The sequence below is a fragment of the Cryptomeria japonica genome, chromosome 5, assembly GCF_030272615.1.
Source record: "Cryptomeria japonica chromosome 5, Sugi_1.0, whole genome shotgun sequence".
Lineage (NCBI taxonomy): Eukaryota > Viridiplantae > Streptophyta > Pinopsida > Cupressales > Cupressaceae > Cryptomeria > Cryptomeria japonica.
The window spans coordinates 618,076,055-618,096,689 of record NC_081409.1 but is presented as its reverse complement, the minus strand read 5'-3'; the positions used below and the strand labels follow the sequence as shown (position 1 = coordinate 618,096,689).

The following is a 20,635-nucleotide window of genomic DNA, read 5'->3' as shown; positions in this document are numbered from 1 at the left end:
TATTATTTTGTATAGTATATGTTTGTATGTTTATTTTATTTCAAATTTTAGTATTCTAGAAAAAGTACATGATTTTTTTTTTTTTCATTCATTAATGAAAATTTTAGAGATTCTTCTATTATATCTAACCATTAAAAAATAATGGAAGTTAAAGGACAAACAAGATTGGAGAATTTACACCATATTAAAATATCTTTTTAATAAGAGATGATATATTTCTTAAGAACTTCTAAAATTTAGAATTATTTTCTTGTTGAACTACATGAGGTTTGTCTACATAATTGCCATTCAATGTTTTGATAAGGAATGTAATGGGAATTATTTTTTTGCAAGAAAATATTGTCTCATACAATTGGGTGCATTCATATTTTGATTCAATGATATAATATCATCTATTAAATTGGTCACTACTTTCCTCTTTAGTACAATTTCCTAAGGTAAGCTCACTATGATATGGAGATTATGAAGTATTAATTCTATTATCATTGTATATCTCTATTTCGTGTTCTTGTCTTTCTCAAGATGGCTTGCACAAGGCATGTATTTTCGCTTTGATAGATCTATAAGTCCTGTAATCATGGTGCATTATACTTCTCCATTCAATTATCTTCAATGGCTACAAATAATTCTTAGAGGCCTCTAACTGATCTGTAATATGCATGGTGATTGTTGCTTATTTATTTTAGAGAAAGAAAAACTTTCTCACTTGATTGTCATGCGATTTGCGAATAAGAGTTTACACTCATTTAATTTTCACTCTTTGACTACATTTATACACTTGTACTAGCTTCCATATTCTCTGTTATTGTTAACCACTACACAATATGCTTGTAGATCTTTGTCCTTTCTTGTGCTTGATCATTGGTTCAATACTAGGATTTAGGTTTCATTTATGTGAGGAATCTCTTATAAACCTTGTGCATGCCCTTTGTCTCTAATCTTTATTCTTTGGCCTTATTTCAAACTTTATTGTTACAAGGCATGCATTCTCTATGAACTTTCTCCCATTTATTGTTTTCCTCCAATGTCATTTGACCTTTGTCTTCCTTATGACTTAATTTTCCATTGTTTTGACCACAATACATGATATGAAGGTTTGGCTTGCTCTCTCTTTTATGATAATCATAAACTTGAAAAATATGAACAAGATATGTATTGATAAAATATTCTCAATGATAAATTATTTGTAGAAAATACTAAAACTCTTGTGTACATGAAAGATGAAATCCTTTTCACAAATGATAACAAGAAAGTTTGAAAGAAATGCATCAGACATATTTTGGTTAATTTTATGTGCATGATCTTTACATGATCATATGGTATTGATTTTTGTAGCTTGAAATTTGTCTCTTAAGTCTTGTTGAAGCTCATTCTTCATACGAAACTCCTAGGATGATAAACCCTAGTAACCATATACCTTATGTAAGTTGCACTTTGGAGGTAAACTCAAAATGAGAACTCCTAGAATTTTGACTAACTCTACTGAATGCAAACATAAACATATTTCCTTGATATGAAACATGGGTAAAGGGGAAACCTTAGCTTTTTTACCTTAATGCTACATGGAAAAATTCAACTTTTGAACTTCACTTGCCTCCAAATGTTTAAAGGTGGACCCTTTTGCCTCTAACCAATGTGGAGAAATGATTTTAAGAATTTTGACTCAACAAAAGAGGAGTTTAATGTTCTAGAGATTATCCTTATTAAAATCAAAGTATTTGAGGAATATTTTGGCCTTCTCAATAACTCAAAATACCTTGAAACTTTTAAATAAGACCTTGTGACTTGTCAGAAGACTATTTTTGGCTTGAAGAGGAGAAAAAAGGTAACACAAATTGTTAGAGTATTTAGGGTCTTTACTTGATTAATTTGTTTAATTATTTAAGTTACCTTTATCTCTTTTACACTTAAGCTAACTTTAGGTACATAATAATTAATTCTTTTATTAATTATTATGTGCAAGCCTAGGTTTTCCTTTTTAGGGTTTCTTGACCTATTAGAGGTTAATTCTTTTCTTTGTATTGTAAGATTATGGATTATCACATTACACATTTTGTGAATATTGAGCTCTCATCTCTTTGAGCATATTTTCTATGTATTTGTTTTTCTGTTATTGCTTCCTTGCTTCTCCTTGTAATAGGTTTATTCAGCTTGCAGAGATCTTTTGGTCTCCTGTGGTGTTGTATTTCTCAACTCTCACACAGATATTGTGATATACATACTATAGATATAACCATTGATCTCATAAGTTTATTTAGTATATTGCACATCTAGCACACTTATATTTCCCTCCTAGAAGAGTTTGACAAGGTACAATTTCATATATCTCATACAGTTTGATATATCTTTTGCTCCTCTTCATACTTTATATTTAGATATTCACGCTTGCAATTTTCAACTACACATATTGCATCAACCTTTATATTCATTATTATAAGATGTATCTTCATTTCTATTATACTCTTTATAGTATTGTAAATTGTTTATCTTAGCAATTTTACAATAGGTTTGGACCCATTTTGGTGTTTGGTCCTAATTTATGTCTAATTGTACTTAATTTTAGGATCATTTCCATAAAATGTATGAAGATAAACCTTCATATATGAGTATGGAGCAGCATAATAATGCTCCATACTCAAGGGAGAGGTTTTTTTCATTAGTATGATTGATAATTGATCAATCAGTCTATTCAAATTGAAAAATTGACCTACATAGAATGGTAATATATGGGTATATATTATACCCATATATCGAGTCAAATGCGGGTATGGTTGAATGGTACAATTTCTCCTTGCCAAGGAAAAGATGCGGGTTCGATTCCCGCTACCCGCCCATCTGTAGTATAGAATAGAATTATGAATTAGTTATTCGTTTAGTCATATTTTTTATCTTCTTTATACATAAGGCCAAGATAAATGGGATGAACCATCCTTTTTGGATATAAAAACTTATTGTGTCTTTGCAGAGATGGGATTTGAACCAGTGACTTCAAGGTTATGAGCCTTGTGAGCTACCAAACTGCTCTACTCCACGCTATCCCCTCATATTACCTTTGTTATAATACCCCAAAATGGGTACATCGAGCAATCCCTTGGGTATGCTATTCTCCCTCCTATATAGGGAGGGAGGATAGCATAATAATAACTTTAAGCAATTTTTTTGAACCTACCAACTTGATTTGGTTACCCGAGCCAACAAACATGCGTGAGCCATTTCACGGTTTATATAGCCGGATAATTCAAAGTCTCTATAATTGGCTCTGGGTCTTCCAGTCTTCAAACAACATCAACGAAGACGTGTAGGTGCACTATTACGCGGTAGAGATTGTAATTTTCTATAAATATCCAATTTATCATCCAGTGATGAGACTTCGCTCATCTCTTTTTTCAAAGATTGGCGAAGCAAATTATATTTCCTTTCCAATCTTTGTTTCTTTTTCTCTCTTTGAATGAGACTTTTTCTTGCCATGATGATTCAGCTAGTTTATATAAATAATCTAGATCAAATTTGAGATGGAGAAGTATTATGTGGATTACTCTTTCTTTTTATGCATAGAGATTAGATAGAAAATCTAAATATTAGAATAAAATGAAAAAGAATTAACCGAATTTGCCTGATGTAGAGGCGATTAAAAAAGCTACATAGGTGAATATATAGCCTACAGAAAAGTGAGCTAATCCAACTAATCGCACTTGAACAATGGAAAGAGCTACCGACTTATCCCTCCATCAAACTAAATTAGCCAAAGGTGTGTGTTCATGAGCCCATGCAAGAGTTTCAATCAGTTCTTGCCAATATCCACACCCAGAAATAAGAAACATAAATCCACTAGCCCAAACAAGATGCCCAAATAAGAACATCCACGCCCATACAGATAAACTGTTCATACCAAAAGGATTGTATCCATTAATTAGTTGTGAAGAATTTAACCAAAGATAATCTCTTAACCATCCCATTAAATAAGTGGAAGACTCATTAAATTGAGCTACATTTCCCTGCCATAAGGTAATATGCTTCCAATGCCAATAGAAAGTAACCCATCCAATGGTATTCAACATCCAGAAAACTGCTAAATAAAAAGCATCCCAGGCCGAAATATCACAAGTACCGCCCCGTCCCAGACCATCACAAGGAAAACTATAACCAAAATCTTTCTTATCAAGCATTAGCTTAGAACCGCGCGCATCTAAAGCACCTTTTACTAAAATCAATGTAGTTGTATGCAAACCTAGAGCAATAGCATGATGAACCAAAAAGTCTGCGGGACCAATTGTTAAGAACAATGAATTTTTATTATCGTTAATAGCACTCAACCAACCAGGTAACCATAAGCTTTTGCTAGCATTGAATGCTAGATCATTTGTTGAAGATAAGAGTACATCAAAACCATATAAGGTCTTACCATGAGCAGATTGTATCCATTGAGCAAATATGGGTTCAATCAAGATTTGCTTTTCTGGAGTACCAAAAGCGAGCATAACACCGTTATGAACATAAAGTCCCAAGGTATGAAAACCTAGGAATAAACTAACCCAACTCAAATGAGAGATTATGGCTTCCTTATGCTCCAACATTCTCGCCAATACATTATCCTTATTCTGTTCTAGATTATAATCTCTAATGAGAAATATAGCTCCTTGAGCAAATGCTCCTGTCATAATGAATCCGGCAATGTATTGATGATGAGTATACAATGCAGCTTGGGTAGTAAAATCTTGTGCTATGAATGCATAGGCAGGTAAAGAATACATGTGTTGAGCTACCAAGGAAGTAACAACTCCCAAAGAAGCTAGAGCAAGACCTAATTGAAAGTGAAGAGAATTATTGATTGTGTTGTAAAGACCCTTATGCCCGCGTCCTAATAAGCCTTTCAGAGGAACATGTGCTTCTAAAATATCTTTTATACTATGTCCAATCCCAAAGTTGGTTCTATACATATGGCCAACAATGAAAAACACAAATGCAATAGCTAAATGATGATACGCGATATCAGTTAGCCACAAACTTTGTGTTTGTGGGTGAAATCCCCCGAGAAGAGTTAGAATAGAAGTTCCCACCCCTTTAGTAGTACCAAATAAATGACTACTGGAATCAGGATTTTGAGCATAAAGATTCCACTGACCTGTAAAAAGTGGTTCCAACCCTTCGAGATGCGGTAATACATCTAAAAAATTATCCCATCTTATGTGTTCTCCTCTTGATTCAGGAATAGCGACATGAACTAAATGCCCCGTCCAAGCCAAAGAACTGACTTCGAAAAGCCCTGACAAATGATGATTGAGACGAGATTCAGCATTTTTAAACCATGAAACACTTGGTTTCCATTGAGGTTGTAGATGCAACCAACCCGCTGTTAAAAAGAGAGCAGAAAGAAATAGCAAGAAAAGAGCTCCAGTATAAAGATCTTCATTAGTGCGTAAGCCAATTGTATACCACCACTGATAAACACCGAAATAAGCAATATTGACTGGACCGGGGGCACCTCCTTAGGTAAAGGCTTCTACGGCTGGTTGACCAAAATGAGGATCCCAAATCGCATGAGCAATAGGTCTTACATGTAAGGGGTCGCGGACCCATGCTTCGAAATTGCCTTGCCAAGCTACATGGAACAAATTACCAGAGGTCCACAGAAAGATTATAGCTAACTGACCAAAGTGAGAAGCAAAAATCTTTTGATAAAGACGCTCTTCGATAATATCATCATGACTCTCAAAGTCATGTGCAGTAGCAATACCAAACCAAATACGATGAGTAGTTGGGTCATGGGCCAAGCCTTGGCTAAACTTTGGAAATCATGATGCCATAATGCTTTTCAAATCCTCCTAGTCATTATCCTACTGCAATAATTCTTGCTAGGAAGAATGCCCATGTTGTGACGATTCCACCCAGAAGGTAATGAGCTACTCCTACAACACGTCTTTGGACAATACTCAAGGCTCTTGGCTGGATAGCAGGAGCAACTTTTAATTTATTATGAGCCCAAACAATAGATTCAATAAGTTCTTGCCAATATCCATGGCCACTAAATAGGAAAATTAAACTAAAGGCCCAAACGAAATGAGCACCTAAGAATAAAAGGCCATAGGCAGATAATGAAGAACCATAAGATTGGATTACTTGAGAAGCTTGTGCCCATAGAAAGTCATGAAGCCACCCGTTAATTGTAATGGAACTCTGTGCAAAGTTTCCTCCTGTAATATGAGTTACCACTCCCTGATCACTTATACTACCCCAAACGTCAGACTGCATTTTCCAACTAAAATGAAATATTACTACTGAAATTGCATTGTACATCCAGAATAATCCTAGGAAGACATGATCCCAGGCAGATACTTGACATGTTCCTCCTCTACCAGGCCCATCGCAAGGAAAACGAAAACCAAGATTCACTTTATCGGGTATTAAACGAGAACTGCGAGCAAATAAAACACCTTTCAGTAATATTAATATAGTCACATGGATAGTAAATGCATGAATATGGTGTACTAAAAAATCCACAATTCCTAATGGAATAGGTAACAAAGCCACTTTGGCACCTACTGCTACCAAATCACCGCCTCCCCAGGTTAAGCTGGTGCTTGCTGTTGCATCAGGAGCTGTCAAACTGGGTGCTAAAGCATGAGTGTTTTGTACCCATTGAGCAAAGATAGGTTGTAATTGTATAGCAGTATCTGAAAACATATCTTTAGGACGTCCTAAAGCACTCATAGTATCATTATGAATATATAGACCAAAACTATGGAAACCTAAGAAAATACATGCCCAGTTGAGGTGTGATACGATTGCATCACGATGTCTCAGAACACGATCTAAAAGATTGTTGTATTGAGTAGTCGGATCATAGTCTCTTACCATAAAAATAGCTGCATGTGCAGCAGCGCCAACTATGAGAAATCCACCAATCCACATATGGTGTGTGAACAGAGACAGTTGGGTACCATAGTCAGTAGCTAGATATGGATAGGGAGGCATAGAATACATATGGTGAGCTACGACAATAGTTAAAGACCCTAACATAGCTAGGTTAAGAGCTAATTGAGCATGCCATGAAGTAGTTAAGATCTCGTAAAGACCTTTATGTCCTTCCCCTGTAAATGGACCTTTATGAGCTTCCAAAATATCCTTGAGGTTATGACCAATAACCCAATTGGTTCTATACATATGACCAGTGATTAGAAAAAGAACTGCAATAGCCAAATGGTGGTGTGCAGTATCGGTCAGCCACAGACCCCCCATTACTGGGTTGAGTCCTCCACGAAAAGTCAAAAAATCTAAATATTCCGACCAATTCAGGGTGAAAAATGGGGTCAATCCCTTAGCAAAACTGGGATAAAGTTGAGCTAAAAGCTCATGAGGAAGTGGTATCTCTTTAGGGTCCACTCCAGCATCTAAGAGTTGATTAATAGGTAAAGAAATGTGTATTTGGTGTCCTGCCCAAGATAGAGAGCCAAGTCCTAGTAACCCTGCTAAATGGTGGTTCAACATGGATTCTACATCTTGGAACCAAGTCAATTTTGGAGCAGCTTTGTGATAATGGAACCAACCAGCAAAAAGCATTAACGCTGCAAAGATCAATGCACCAATTGCGGTGCAGTAAAGTTGCAATTCAATAGTTATTCTGAATGCTCGCCAAATTTGGAAGAACCCAGAGGTTATTTGTGTTCCTCAAAAACCTCCACCCACATCTCCATTCAAAATTTCTTGGCCTACTATCGGCCAAACTACCTGACCACTGGGTTTAATGTGAGTAGGATCGCCTAGCAATGCTTCATAATTGGAGAAGCGAGCGCCGTGAAAGTACATCCCACTTAGCCAAATAAATATTATTGCTAATTGACCAAAATGAGCACTAAATACTTTGCAGGAGATCTCTTCCAAATTATTGGTATGGCTATCAAAATTGTGAGCATCAGCATGTAGGTTCTAGATCCAGGTGGTAGTATTAGGTCCCTTGGCTAGTGTCTTTGAGAAGTGACCGGGTTTAGCCCATTTTTCAAAAGAGGTTTTAACAGGATCCCTATCCACTATGATCTTTACTTCTGGTTCTGGTGAACGAATGGTCATTGAGTTCTCCTCTTTCCAGATGAGACATGAGAAAAAACCCGCCGATTAAAAAAAAAAGATATATTCTCAACTCGTTTCTCTCTTTATTTCCCAGTTCAAAACTAGAGTGACTATGATAGGGAAGTCAATTTGAGACAGGTGTTCATATTTATTATGACATATCTGATAGGTGCTTAATGGACCGTTGTGAGATATAAAATGTCTTTCCCGTCGAGTGGTAAAAAAAGATATCAATATTAATACAATCATTATCTTCATATCCAGATTTATTTATCCATATCTCTGGACCCATATGTTACAGATCACTTTTATAATTAAAAAGAACTTTGAATTGATAAATTATTAATGAATCTTTAATAAATTATATCTCTAGATGGGATTTGCCCATAGAGAAAAGATTTTTTTCATTAACGATCCATAGAAAGTATTCTTTGTTTTATTTTAAACATATTTTTTTATAATGACAATGCAATAAGAGAAGCTAATTCGCTCGAATAGTATGAAAAATGGATTTATCCTGTCTGGATAAATTTCATATTCTTGACAATTTCGCAGTATAGTAATCGAGACATTTTCATTCTCCAAAACGTCTTGTAATCTTTAACCGATTTTGTGCTTCGATATAATTGCTTGGAGCAAGCACTATAGCTTGTTTCCAATACTCAGCAGCTTGATCAAACCAAGCTTCCACAATTTCAGGATCTCCCTGTTGAATGGCCTATTCTCCTCAGTCGGGATAGATCAACTTCTAAAAGTTTTCTTCCCTTAGAACCGTACTTGAGAGTTTCCTACCTCATACGGCTCAATCAACTATTCTTGAGTCCTTTACCCAAACTTCCAAAATAGAAGAAATACGTTCAGGTTAACCGAAAGAACAGAATGGGTCAATGACATGAGTTTCAAACTTCACTTTTGATAAATGATCAGGTTTTCTCCTTTCTCCCACCCTAAAAAAGATGAAGTATTAGAAATAAAGAGATCTACTTCAAATTAGATCAGATAAAAATATTTTTAAGAGGTAACTATCTATGTTCTGTATAGAAATTTTGAAGAATACTTTCCTACCAGGAAAGTACTTCACGTCTTTAGGATCTGATGCTACACCACTGCTCAATAGCCTAGTAAATCAACCCTATTACATAAATTGAATCTTTTTTTTTTCCCATGAGCAGATTTGATCATATCAGCCCGAACTTTCAATAATTGATCTTTATGGTGCTTTTTCCATCAATTGAATTGATTTTATTTTATCCATGGACTATCCAGGCTATATTTACCAATTCATATTTGGGCTCCTATGAGGGATATTCTTTTGACTACAGTTGATAAAAAATCGTTGTTTTGGATGGTGCATATGTAGAAAGCCTCTTTTTTTTTTTCTTTTCCATAGTTCTAAATGAATTCATTCTATAGTACAGATAGCCGCACATAATGATAGATCAAGGCCGTATTATTAAGAGCTTGTGGTAAAGACGGGTTTCATTCTAATGCCTGGAAATAATATTCCAAAGCCTTAGTATGTTCCCCATTACTCGTGTGGATAAGACCTATATTATATAATATATAACTTCGGTCATAGGGGTCAATTTCCGTCGCATGGCTTCATAATAATTTTGTAAATCTTCCGCATATTCCCCTTCGGATTGAGCTCACATTCATTACGGTCATTCATTCAATTGAAATGATCTCCGCTTCAAAACCGTACATGAGAATTTCACCTCATACGGCTCCTCCTTTTTTTACAGAATAAGGGAAGTAATCCATTAAATGGACAAAAAAATAGTTTCTTATATTATGAATTAACAGGAACTAGCATATTTCCGATGAATCTCTAGCTATCCTTCTTTCAAAGATTTTTTTCTAAATACCAAGTATTTTAGCTTAGCACTATAAACATAACCTCTACCAATTTCTTTGTCCTTAACGCACTGTATTTTATGGGGATTATTCACATCAAGTCTCTGATGGTTCTAGCGGTATCCGAAATACAAACGAGATGGATGTTTGTTGCCTCAACCATTCTAACTAGCCCTTCCTTAAAAAGGTTTTGTGTATTATAAAACAGCATTTGTGTTGTCGATTTTAATGCGTAGTGCTTTTTCCCCTATGCATACCTATCATATAGATTTGACCATTAACATCTATGTAATAGATATAACCTTTCGCTTAATACTAGAATCTCAAAAGATCAAAGTATCTAAGGTTACATAAATCGGGGATACATGACAAAAAGAATTGTTCTATTTCTAAAACTCACCTTCACTAAGCGTAAGTTTTCTTTAACTTAACTTAATAAATATTCCGCCATTCTACGAAATGAGAAAAAGCAGAAAGGAAAAAATATCAAATCACACCATCTCTGTAATAGGTAAATGCCTTTTTCTCCCCTGAAGCCATTGGGATTATCTGCAATAATATATCCACTACAATTGTGAAAGTCTTGTCGATAAAATTGTCATTTCTCTGAGATCTAGGCATAGTCAATTATAAATTTGATAAAAAAAAAATTATTCCCCATACGGAAATGATTCCATGAACAAAATTATATTCCAATGCACAATAGTATAATAAATGGATTTCCTTACGATCGCAAATATGTAAACATTATCATTTTTTCTAAATAAAGAAAAAATGGGAATATTTGAAAGAGTTCATTCAATTTATTGATGAACAATAAATTGAATTTTAGACAATGTTTATATCTATATATGCAAATTTAAGAAATATCGCACTCGTTTGCTCATGATCCCAAGGATCAAACGAGCAAGTAAACAGTAAATTAGTGAAGAGTCAATTTTCTGCTTTTTGATAAAATCAAGATCGTGTGTGTTCATACTTATTCTAAAACACAGAATATATTGAGTATAGTCATTATGATATAATTTGTACCATTCATTCTTACCGAAAAATGATTCATAATATATGTATATATATAGGATCATTCTGGATCAATAGATCTGGCTTAATTTCACAATTGGATTGGCAATAAAACCCCGAATAAGATAAAATAATCAAATTAGATTGAGAAAAATAAAATATCTTGAAATAAGAAGAAAAGAAGGAGTGTGGTAAAATACTCTTTTGTCTTCATGCCAGATTTCATAAATACTTTACTTATGCAAAAGTAAGTTATAACATAATAAAACTTGTTCTTTTCATTTTGTCGACAAATGAAGAGATCATATAGGAAAGATGGCTGAGCGGTTCAAGGCGTAGCATTGGAACTGCTATGTAGGCTTCTGTTTACCAAGGGTTTGAATACCTCTCTTTCCATATATTCGCCTTAGTATTTTTTGCATCATTTTCTCATGAAAACCCAATAAGATGCTTTCATCCTCCCGCAATATCCTTCTATTTCGGGATAGAGAAAATAAAAAGAGTAAAGGTATGGCAAAGGAAAAAAATAAATATTAAAAATAGAATTCATCAATCAATGTATTATTGATAATGACATTGTCATGTAACATACAGAGGGACAGATGTGCAGAGGTCCTTTCTTTTCATTCCCAATTTAAACTTGACGGGAATAGTATTCTACGACCAATAATTCATTAATCTTCAAACCGATATGGTTATTATCTATTATTTTTTTAACTAATCCACTATATTGTGACTTTTTTTTAATAGGATTTAAATGGGGTGGCACCCTCATCTTATCCTTCTGAAAAATATCTATATTGTTATTAATTCTATCTCTCAACCTTTTTTTATCCTTTATAGATATAAAATCTTGGGGTTTGCAATGATAACTTGGTATATCTACTATACAATCATTGACCAGGATATGCCTATGGTTGACTAATTGTCTGGCTTCAGGAATGGTAAGCGCCATACCCAATCGAAAAAGGATATTATCCAAGCGCATTTCAAGTAATTGCAATAGAACCTGACCTGTTGATCCCTTGGCTCTTCTAGCAATACAAACATATTGAAGTAATTGGCGTTCTGTAAGTCCATAATGAAAACGTAATCTTTGTTTTTCTTTTAGACGGACAGGATATTTAGAAGGTTTAGGAGGTTTAGAATGTTTTTTTTTACTAGCTTGTTCCATTCTATTGGGTGTTTTCTTACTTAGTCCTGGTAAAGTTTTGAGACGATTTATTATTTTTAAACGAGGTCCGCGATAACGAGACATAAAAAACTCCTTATTTCAAGAAATGAACAAATAATGTTGGAAAGAGGAATAATATAAAGAGTACGAATATTGGAATGATTTTATATAGAAATAGAGAAACAAATTATTTTTCAATTTTGTTTCTATTGTAGAGAGAAAAAAAGATATGTTTCAATCATTCATTTCTAGTTGAAACAGATTATGCCAAGGCAGACCCGGCGGACCGGCGATCAGAAATGGAAGAGTCTTTTCCTTATTTCATAGATTTCAATGTTGATAATGGAAGAAATGAAAAGAATAAAAATGAGCCAGCTATCGGGATCAAACCGATGACCATCACATTACAAGTGCGACGCTCTAACCTCTGAGCTAAGCAGGCTCATATGCATGCAATATGTAGTCACATACTTATTGGCTGAAATGAAAAAATCTCTTTGAAATTGCTAGAATTATAGTGAATCAAATTAGAATAATGCAATTTAGATTAAAATGAATTGCATTGCATCAATTGATATTAATTTATTAAAATAAAGTAACAATGGGGCATGGCCAAGCGGTAAGGCAGCAGGTTTTGGTCCTGTTATTCTGAAGGTTCGAATCCTTCCATCCCAGGTGGAACAGTATTATTGAAAAAAGAAATAAGAAGAAAAAAAATTCTTTTTTGATTTCTCATCCTTTCATAGACTATACTTATAGAACAGAAATATGATTTCAATAAGATCTAAATATAGAAAGGGATATTTTTGTGATGTACAATGGGAATACAAATCAAATTGAGATAGAGATAAAGTCTAATTTATGAAATTAGCCTATTGGATGTACGCTGGTCCTACTCATATTGGAACCCTACAAGTAGCTAGTTCTTTTAAAAATGTGCATGCCATTATGCATGCTCCTCTAGGAGATGATTATTTCAATGTAATGCGTTCTATGTTAGAACGTGAAAGAGATTTTACTACTGCAACTGCTAGCATAGTAGATCGTCACGTACTAGCATGTGGATCTCAAGAAAGAGTTGTGGATAATATTCTCCGGAAAGATAAAGAGGAACATCCTGATCTTATCATATTGACACCTACATGTACCTCTAGTATTTTGCAAGAAGATTTACAGAACTTTGTGAATAGAGCATCCATAATTTTTGATTCCGACGTAATTTTTGCAGATGTTGATCATTATCAAGTAAATGAAATTCAAGCAGCGGATAGAACTTTAGAACAGGTGGTTCGATATTATTTAGATAGATGTCATAGACAAGAAAAATTGGATCAATTTCTAACCGATGCGCCTTCTGTCAATATAATTGGAATTTTTACATTGGGTTTTCATAATCAACACGATTGTCGTGAGTTAAGACGTTTATTACGAGATTTGGACATCCAAATTAATCAAATAATTCCTGAAGGAGGATCTGTAGAAGAGCTTAAAAATTTACCAAAAGCTTGGTTCAATTTAATTCCTTATCGTGAAGTGGGCTTGATGACAGCAATGTATTTAAATAAAGAATATGGTATGCCTTACATATCTACAGCTCCCATGGGAGCTGTAGATATGGCGGAGTGGATCCGCCAGATTCAAAAAAATGTGAATACCTTGGCTCTTAGTTCATCGAGTAAAAGAGTGGATTATGAACCTTATATTGATGGACAGACTCAATTTGTTTCCCAAGCTGCTTGGTTTTCAAGATCTATTGATTGTTAGAATTTGGCGGGCAAAGAAACAGTTGTTTTTGGTGATACAACGCACGTTGCTTCAATCACTAAGATACTTGTTCAAGAAATGGGGATTCGTGTGAGTTGTGCAGGTACTTATTGCAAACATCATGCGGAATGGTTCAAAGAGCAAATTCAAGATTTCTGCAATGAAATACTGATCACAAATGATCATGCTGAGGTAGGAGATATGATCACTCACATGGAACCATCTGCAATATTTGGTACTCAAATGGAATGTCATATTGGTAAACGTCTTGATATTCCTTGTGGGGTTATTTCTACACCAGTTCATATACAAAACTTTCCCTTGGGATACCAACCCTTTCTAGGTTACGAAGGTACTAATCAAATAGCTGATCTAGTTTATAACTCATTTGCTCTAGGTATGGAGGACCATCTTCTAGATATTTTTGGTGGTCATGATACTAAAGAAATAATATCCAAATCATTGTCTATGGATATAGGCCTAATTTGGAATCCTGAAAGTCGACTAGAATTAAGTAAAATTCCTCGTTTTGCCAGAGAAAAGGTAGAAAGAAATACTGAGAAATTTGCATGACAAAAGGGGATTGAAATCATTACTGTCGAAGTAATGTACGCAGCTAAAGAAGCATTGAATACCTAGCTCACTAGAGCAATGAATATATACACACACACACACAGATATATATATATATATATATATATATTCAAAATGTATTATAGAAATTGAGTTAATGACTATTCATAATTACATATCCATTTTGTATCAGATCAGAGATCTATCTTATCATAAAAATTAGTCTAAAAGCATGTGGTAGAAAGCAACATGAAACTTGAATGACATGATTAGTGCATCCGCTATTTTGACTCGAAGATGCTCTTAGTTCAACTTTTATCTCCTTAAAAAGATATGTTTAATAGACCAGGTATCAATTTCTTTTTTTTTTTTTTTCAATTAGGGGTAGAATCTAGGGTTAATGTAAATTAAATCAATGAGCTATAACCACTTTGTAAGTTTACATCGAGCTAAAAAAAAAAAATATAGATGAAAGACGGCAAGTGGAGAGAAATATTCCACTATATTAGTAATATTATCTTATTATTTAAGATAACTCAAGCATACTTGAGCTAAGAATATAGATTTTATCTGTCATTTTCCTTTTTTAATAATTAAAAGGAATAAGATATCTAATATTATCTATTTGTTCTATAATTAGGGAGATCCTAATTAAACAATTATTTCAATTACTCGAGCCGTATGAAGATAAACCTTCATAGACATATTTCATTATTTATTTCTTAAATTGTGTCTTTCTCAAATTGATGTTTAATAACAGCATTAGTATATCTCTTTTGATGTGTGTGTGTGTGTGTGTGTGTGTGTGTGTGTGTGTGTGTGTGTGTGTGTGTGTGTGTGTGTGTGTGTGTGTGTGTGTGTGTGTGTGTGTGTGTGTGTGTGTGTGTGTTTCCAAATACATTTGTAGAGAGCGGGCCTAAATAATTTATTAGCAGCATTTATTTATTTTTCCATATATGAATAAAAATGATTTATGTAATTATCTGCACAACAAATGATTTATAAAATGAAGTTATCTTCTATTGTTTCTTTCTTAAACAGAGACAGCAAGTAGAATGTAATGACTAGGAATGTATTTGAATATAAATATTCTCCCATTTCATTTTCCCCCTTTTATAAAAAAAAAACTATTATAACCTAGATGTGGAAATCTAACTTTCTTTAAATTTCTAGTGATGAAATAAACTAATATTTTAATGCGGATCAGAAAATCACTAAGCCTTCAAATGAATTATAAAGTTCAACAAATAGTTATTTTCCTTCCCATACTAGCTAGAAATAAGTATGTAGTAGTAGAGTTGTTATAATTTTTAATTTTTTTTAAAGGCTGATACTAATATCAGAAAACTAAAATATTATTACAGAAATATATTGAATCTATACCCTTTTCTTTTTTCCTTATTCTTTTTGCAAGAATAAATCTACAACTAATTTCATATTAATAATTAATCCAACATCCATAATAGAACTTCACAATAACAAATAGAAAATGGAACTTGAATGCTTCTCTTTCTTTTGATAAAAGGAATCTTCGAATATTTTATTTTCTTCCTTCAACATAGAATTACAACTGAAAATAGAAATACATCCCTAACTATTTTAAAAGTTTTTGAATAAACTAAGGAAAGTAATACACTTTTCTTTCTTTTCTACTTTCATTTTACAACAATGAATAATAGAAGAACAAACTTTCAAGTCTCTTTTTTTTTGTACAAAATAAAGGCAAGAATATTAGTCTTAATACAACTCTTAATTTCAGAATTCTTCAAGATGCACAAATGGTACTCAATCAGCAATACACATGTAGAACACAATTGGTGCAGGAGCACCTAGTTGAGTCAAACTCCCATTTTTGGGTTTTTCATGCTTTTATGTTTGTAAAGTCTTGTGTTAGGTTTTTTTTGTTGTTTTAGGTTGTTTTGGATCATGTTTAGTGGTTTTGATCTCCTTTTGGGCTTATGAGATCAAATCTTGCATTTCAAGCCTTGAGTTGACATTTTTTGGCAAAAATGTAAAAAAATTGCCAAAAAGGTCTCCTGATGGTTTCAAGAGCATTTAAAAATGTTTTTTTAGTGTTTCTAAGCATTTCTAAGTTGTTTAGGACAGTTGATAAGGCTAGGTTGTCAAAAATACCTTTGTGAGCAAGAAAAGTTGTCAAAAATGTCATTTTCTTGAAAAAGGTAATTATTGAAGCCTCTTGTCCATACAAGGGCATGGAAACCATCTAGAGAAACTATATAAGGCCTCCCTTTACCTTGGAAAGGGTTGGTAATTGTATTTTCAAGAGTAACTTAATAGAAAACAAGTTTTTTTGGCTTTTATGACCATTTTTTGTTCCTTTTGAAGGGCAGTCCATACTGTAGCTGTACAAATCCATACTGGACCTTCTTGGAAATTGAGATGTTGATTTAATAAGGCTTCTCATGTATTTGTTTTATTAGTTTTCCATTTGCAAGGTGCTTATTCAAAAATATTTGTAAACTGTGTATCTGCTGCCCTACCAGAGGTTTGGAGTTGTAAAATGTGTCAACTTGGTTGATCCAGGTCTAGGATCCCTCCAATGGATTCTTCCAAGTTGAACAATGTGTATATAATGTACATTCCTCTCTTTTTGTGTCAGAAGAATGGTTTGAAGATGCATTTGAGTGTGAACTAGGCAAGTTGGAGCAACTAGGCTAGTTCATGATTAAAACTCAAGATTGTCATCCAAAAGTAATTTGGAATGGACAAATCATTGAGGAAGAGGTCTTGAAATGTGACCAAGGATTTGAAACACCATCTTGATGTATTATAATAGCTTACACCTTGTAATCATTCTCATTTTGTAGACAAAACAGTGAGTTCACTATTTTTGTGAAATTTGTTGTCATTTTGCTAAATGGAATGCTTGAAGAGCATAATCCATGCCTTGTATCTTGAAGGAAATGTAATAGGTGGAGTGTAAATGTTTTAAGACCTCATTTAGGTACCTTCCCATCTTCCAAACTCTTCATTCTTGCAGGTTCCAAAGATAAAATGTTGCTGACTGGTAAAAGGCAGTGAAAAGACAGTGACAATGACTATTTTTCTTCTTGTTTGCCAAGTGTTTGGCATAATTCTTGTCCAAAAAAGGTAGGAAAAGCTTCAATATGGTGTGGTAGAGGTATCAAAGCATCCAAAGAGTTTGAAACAAGTTTGAAGGAGAGTAACTATGGTAGAAGCACTCAAAACCCTACCAAACCCTCCAATTATGTCATATAAAGTGGACAATCTGAAAACTACACTAACAGTGGGCTAAACCTCAAAAATCCTTGAGCATACACTCCTAAAACATCATCCCAAACTTTCTTTGTGGTTAAAAAGGCCATCATTGACTGGAGGGAGCAAAACAAGGCCAATTAGGCCTCCACAGGCTAGTAGCCCTTTTTATTAACACACAACAAAATGATATTTTTTGTAGAATGCATGAACCCATTGGGAAAATGGAACTTGGAGGTTTATGAAGCATAATGAAAATATTTCAAACAATCCAAAAAGAGTACTTGGGACCCATAGATAGTGTGCAGCCTCATTTGGGGTAGTTGAGCCTTATTAATGAGTTTAAGCAAGTTGAGGGTTATAGACCTAAAACAAGATGATGAGCATTCAATGGTGAACATTACCTTACTACCCATGCATTTCCATATGGAAGACCCTTAGTACACATTGAAACTAAAGGTTGAAGGCCCCAGGAGCCAAGTGTGAGCAAGTGTAGTTGGAAGGGTTAAGTATCTTGAGTAGTTTTGTGCATGGGTAGGAGTCTTCACCAGTAAGGGAGTTTGCTAGGCAAGAAAACCATGAAGGACTTGGCATTACAACAATAAGACAGATTGGATAGTCATAGACAATAGACTCTACAATTCCTTAGTCAATAAATTGATCTTTTTTAGCAACTAGCTTTGTGAGTGTTTACCTACCAAGCTCCCTATCATAGTGGTATCAGAGCCAACAAAAGATTCAGGAGAAAGACACATTAGGAAATCATGGTGACCAATGCAGAATTGGCTAAGAAGGTAGAGGACCAAGAAGAGGAAAATAGGGCACTCAGAGAAAGACTAGATCAACTTGTAGGTCCCGGGGACAACTGAGAGGGGGGGGTGAATCAGTTGTCTTAATAAATTCAAACCAAAATCTTATTAACCAACTTATTGCTTAATAGTGGTAAGACAGTTAATTGTGTCGGTAAATAGTGTAAATAGGAAATGCTGTACCGATAAGAATTAATGCATAAAACATAAGCACAAAGTCAACCACAACACATGACACAAATATTTGTACGTGGAAACCCTGTAAGGGGAAAAACCATGGTGGGAAACCTTACCCACAATCAAATAATACTACTATAGATAGTAAGTGTACAAGAGGGGTCTGCACATGCAGAAAGGCCAACAACCTGGAGCTCACTGCTCAAACACAAATGGGAGTCACACTGACTACAGATGGATGGTTAAATCCAATGAGAATGTACTGCACAAGATAGCATCTTCATATGCTGGATTTAGTACCGGTGTAATGCTAATATGCTTCTACAAAAACCTAGCTTCACCTTCAAATGATGTCTTCGTGTATACCTCTGCTTAATCTCACATATACCTTCTTACAATTCTTTTTCACATTCCACACTTGATCTTACAAATAAGATCTTACATTTATACCATACCCTAAGACCAATTTTAGTAGGTCATCTCTACAAGATATTACAATAAAATATTTTACAAGTAATACAATAACCGATGCAATAATCGATTGAACATGTCAGCTTAATGCATTTACAACAATAATAAATCATCTCCATAGCATGCCATGCTGATCTAGAAAAGATAAACCTGTCGGTGTAACCCTGGACCTATTTGTCAGTGAAAGCAAATATGCAAATAAGAATATACCAATGATTTTAATTCAAGGAAAAGTGTCCACATGATGTCTTCGACATTACCAAGTGTCTTCCATGTCATTGCAAGTACTGGTGAACATTATATCCTGCCGGTTAACTATATACCGGTGATTGTTGAACAGTTTACTGATTGCCAGTGAATGTTGCTGGGTCTCCAAAGTAGGTGTATTTAGCAGGTGTTGACATCAATGACAAAACCATACCAAAATACTAACAATCTTCCCCTTTGGCATTGATGGCAACACAAGATGGAAAAACCATCAAAGTGCCAAAATAGAAATGCCAAGTACAAAAACCAATTCTCCCCCTAGGAGTAATATGTGTTTACCCAAAGATTTATTTTTAATATCAATCTCTCATACCAATTTCTCCTCAAGAAGATAATGTATTTTTCCATATATCTCTCCCCCTTTGACATCAAATGCCAAAGTCACAAAAAGGTCAAGTTCATACAAAATACCAATCAATTCAATATACCAACTACTCCCCCTGAGAAGTAGCTTTCTCATCAAATACCGGAATAAAAGATTTGTCCATTTAATTCTGCCAGTTGATGACAATCATCAACTGTCTAAGTCTCTACCGGTGGAGGTAGGACTCCGAGCTGATCTCTGAGATACTCAAAGGTTTCCTTAGGCAAAGGTTTTGTAAAAATATCTGCAAGTTGTTCTTTAGTATTCACATAAACCAGTTTTATTTCTTTTTCTTCAACTTTTTCCCTTAGAAAATTCAGTTTAATAGAAACATGTTTTGTTTTAGAATGTAATACTGGATTCTTAGATATATCAATTGTTGCAGTGTTATCACAATATATAGTAATAGGTTCCTTTCATTTTACCTTTATGTCTTTCAACATTTGTTTAAGCCAAAGTACCTGTGTACAGTTTGTTGCTGCTGCAACATATTCTAATTCTGCTGTTGATAAAGATGTACAACTCTATTTCTTACTTAACCAAGAAACTAATCTCTTTCCAAGAAAGAATGCTCCTCCAGTGGTGCTCTTTCTATCATCCACATCTCCTGCCCAATTTGCATATGTGTATGCATATAGATCAAAATTTTCATCTTTAGGATACCATAATCCAAGATTTGTTGTGCCTTGTAAGTACCGGAAAATCCTTTTTACTGCTGATTCATGATTTTCCTTAGGATTACTCTGAAATATAGAAACTATACATACTGCATTCATAATATCAGGTCCGGTTTGTGTCAAATACAGTAAACCTCCTATCATAGATTTGTATCTAGTTGGATTAACAGGTGTAGATTCA

At 34.2% G+C, this 20,635-nt stretch overlaps 1 non-coding gene and 4 pseudogenes across 1 annotated transcript; 1 reads left to right on the top strand and 4 right to left on the bottom strand.

Moving 5' to 3' along the window:
* Positions 1-3,599: 3,599 nt before the first annotated feature.
* LOC131063732 (photosystem I P700 chlorophyll a apoprotein A2-like) lies at positions 3,600-5,804 on the bottom strand (annotated as a pseudogene).
* Positions 5,805-5,829: 25 nt separating this feature from the next.
* Positions 5,830-8,064, bottom strand: LOC131063731 (photosystem I P700 chlorophyll a apoprotein A1-like; annotated as a pseudogene).
* Positions 8,065-8,638: 574 nt separating this feature from the next.
* On the bottom strand, positions 8,639-10,542 carry LOC131063730 (photosystem I assembly protein Ycf3-like; annotated as a pseudogene).
* Positions 10,543-12,484: 1,942 nt separating this feature from the next.
* On the bottom strand, positions 12,485-12,557 carry TRNAT-UGU (transfer RNA threonine (anticodon UGU)). Its single transcript has one exon. It is a non-coding gene; the product is annotated as a tRNA-Thr (tRNA).
* Positions 12,558-12,976: 419 nt separating this feature from the next.
* LOC131068235 (light-independent protochlorophyllide reductase subunit B-like) lies at positions 12,977-14,518 on the top strand (annotated as a pseudogene).
* Positions 14,519-20,635: the final 6,117 nt, after the last annotated feature.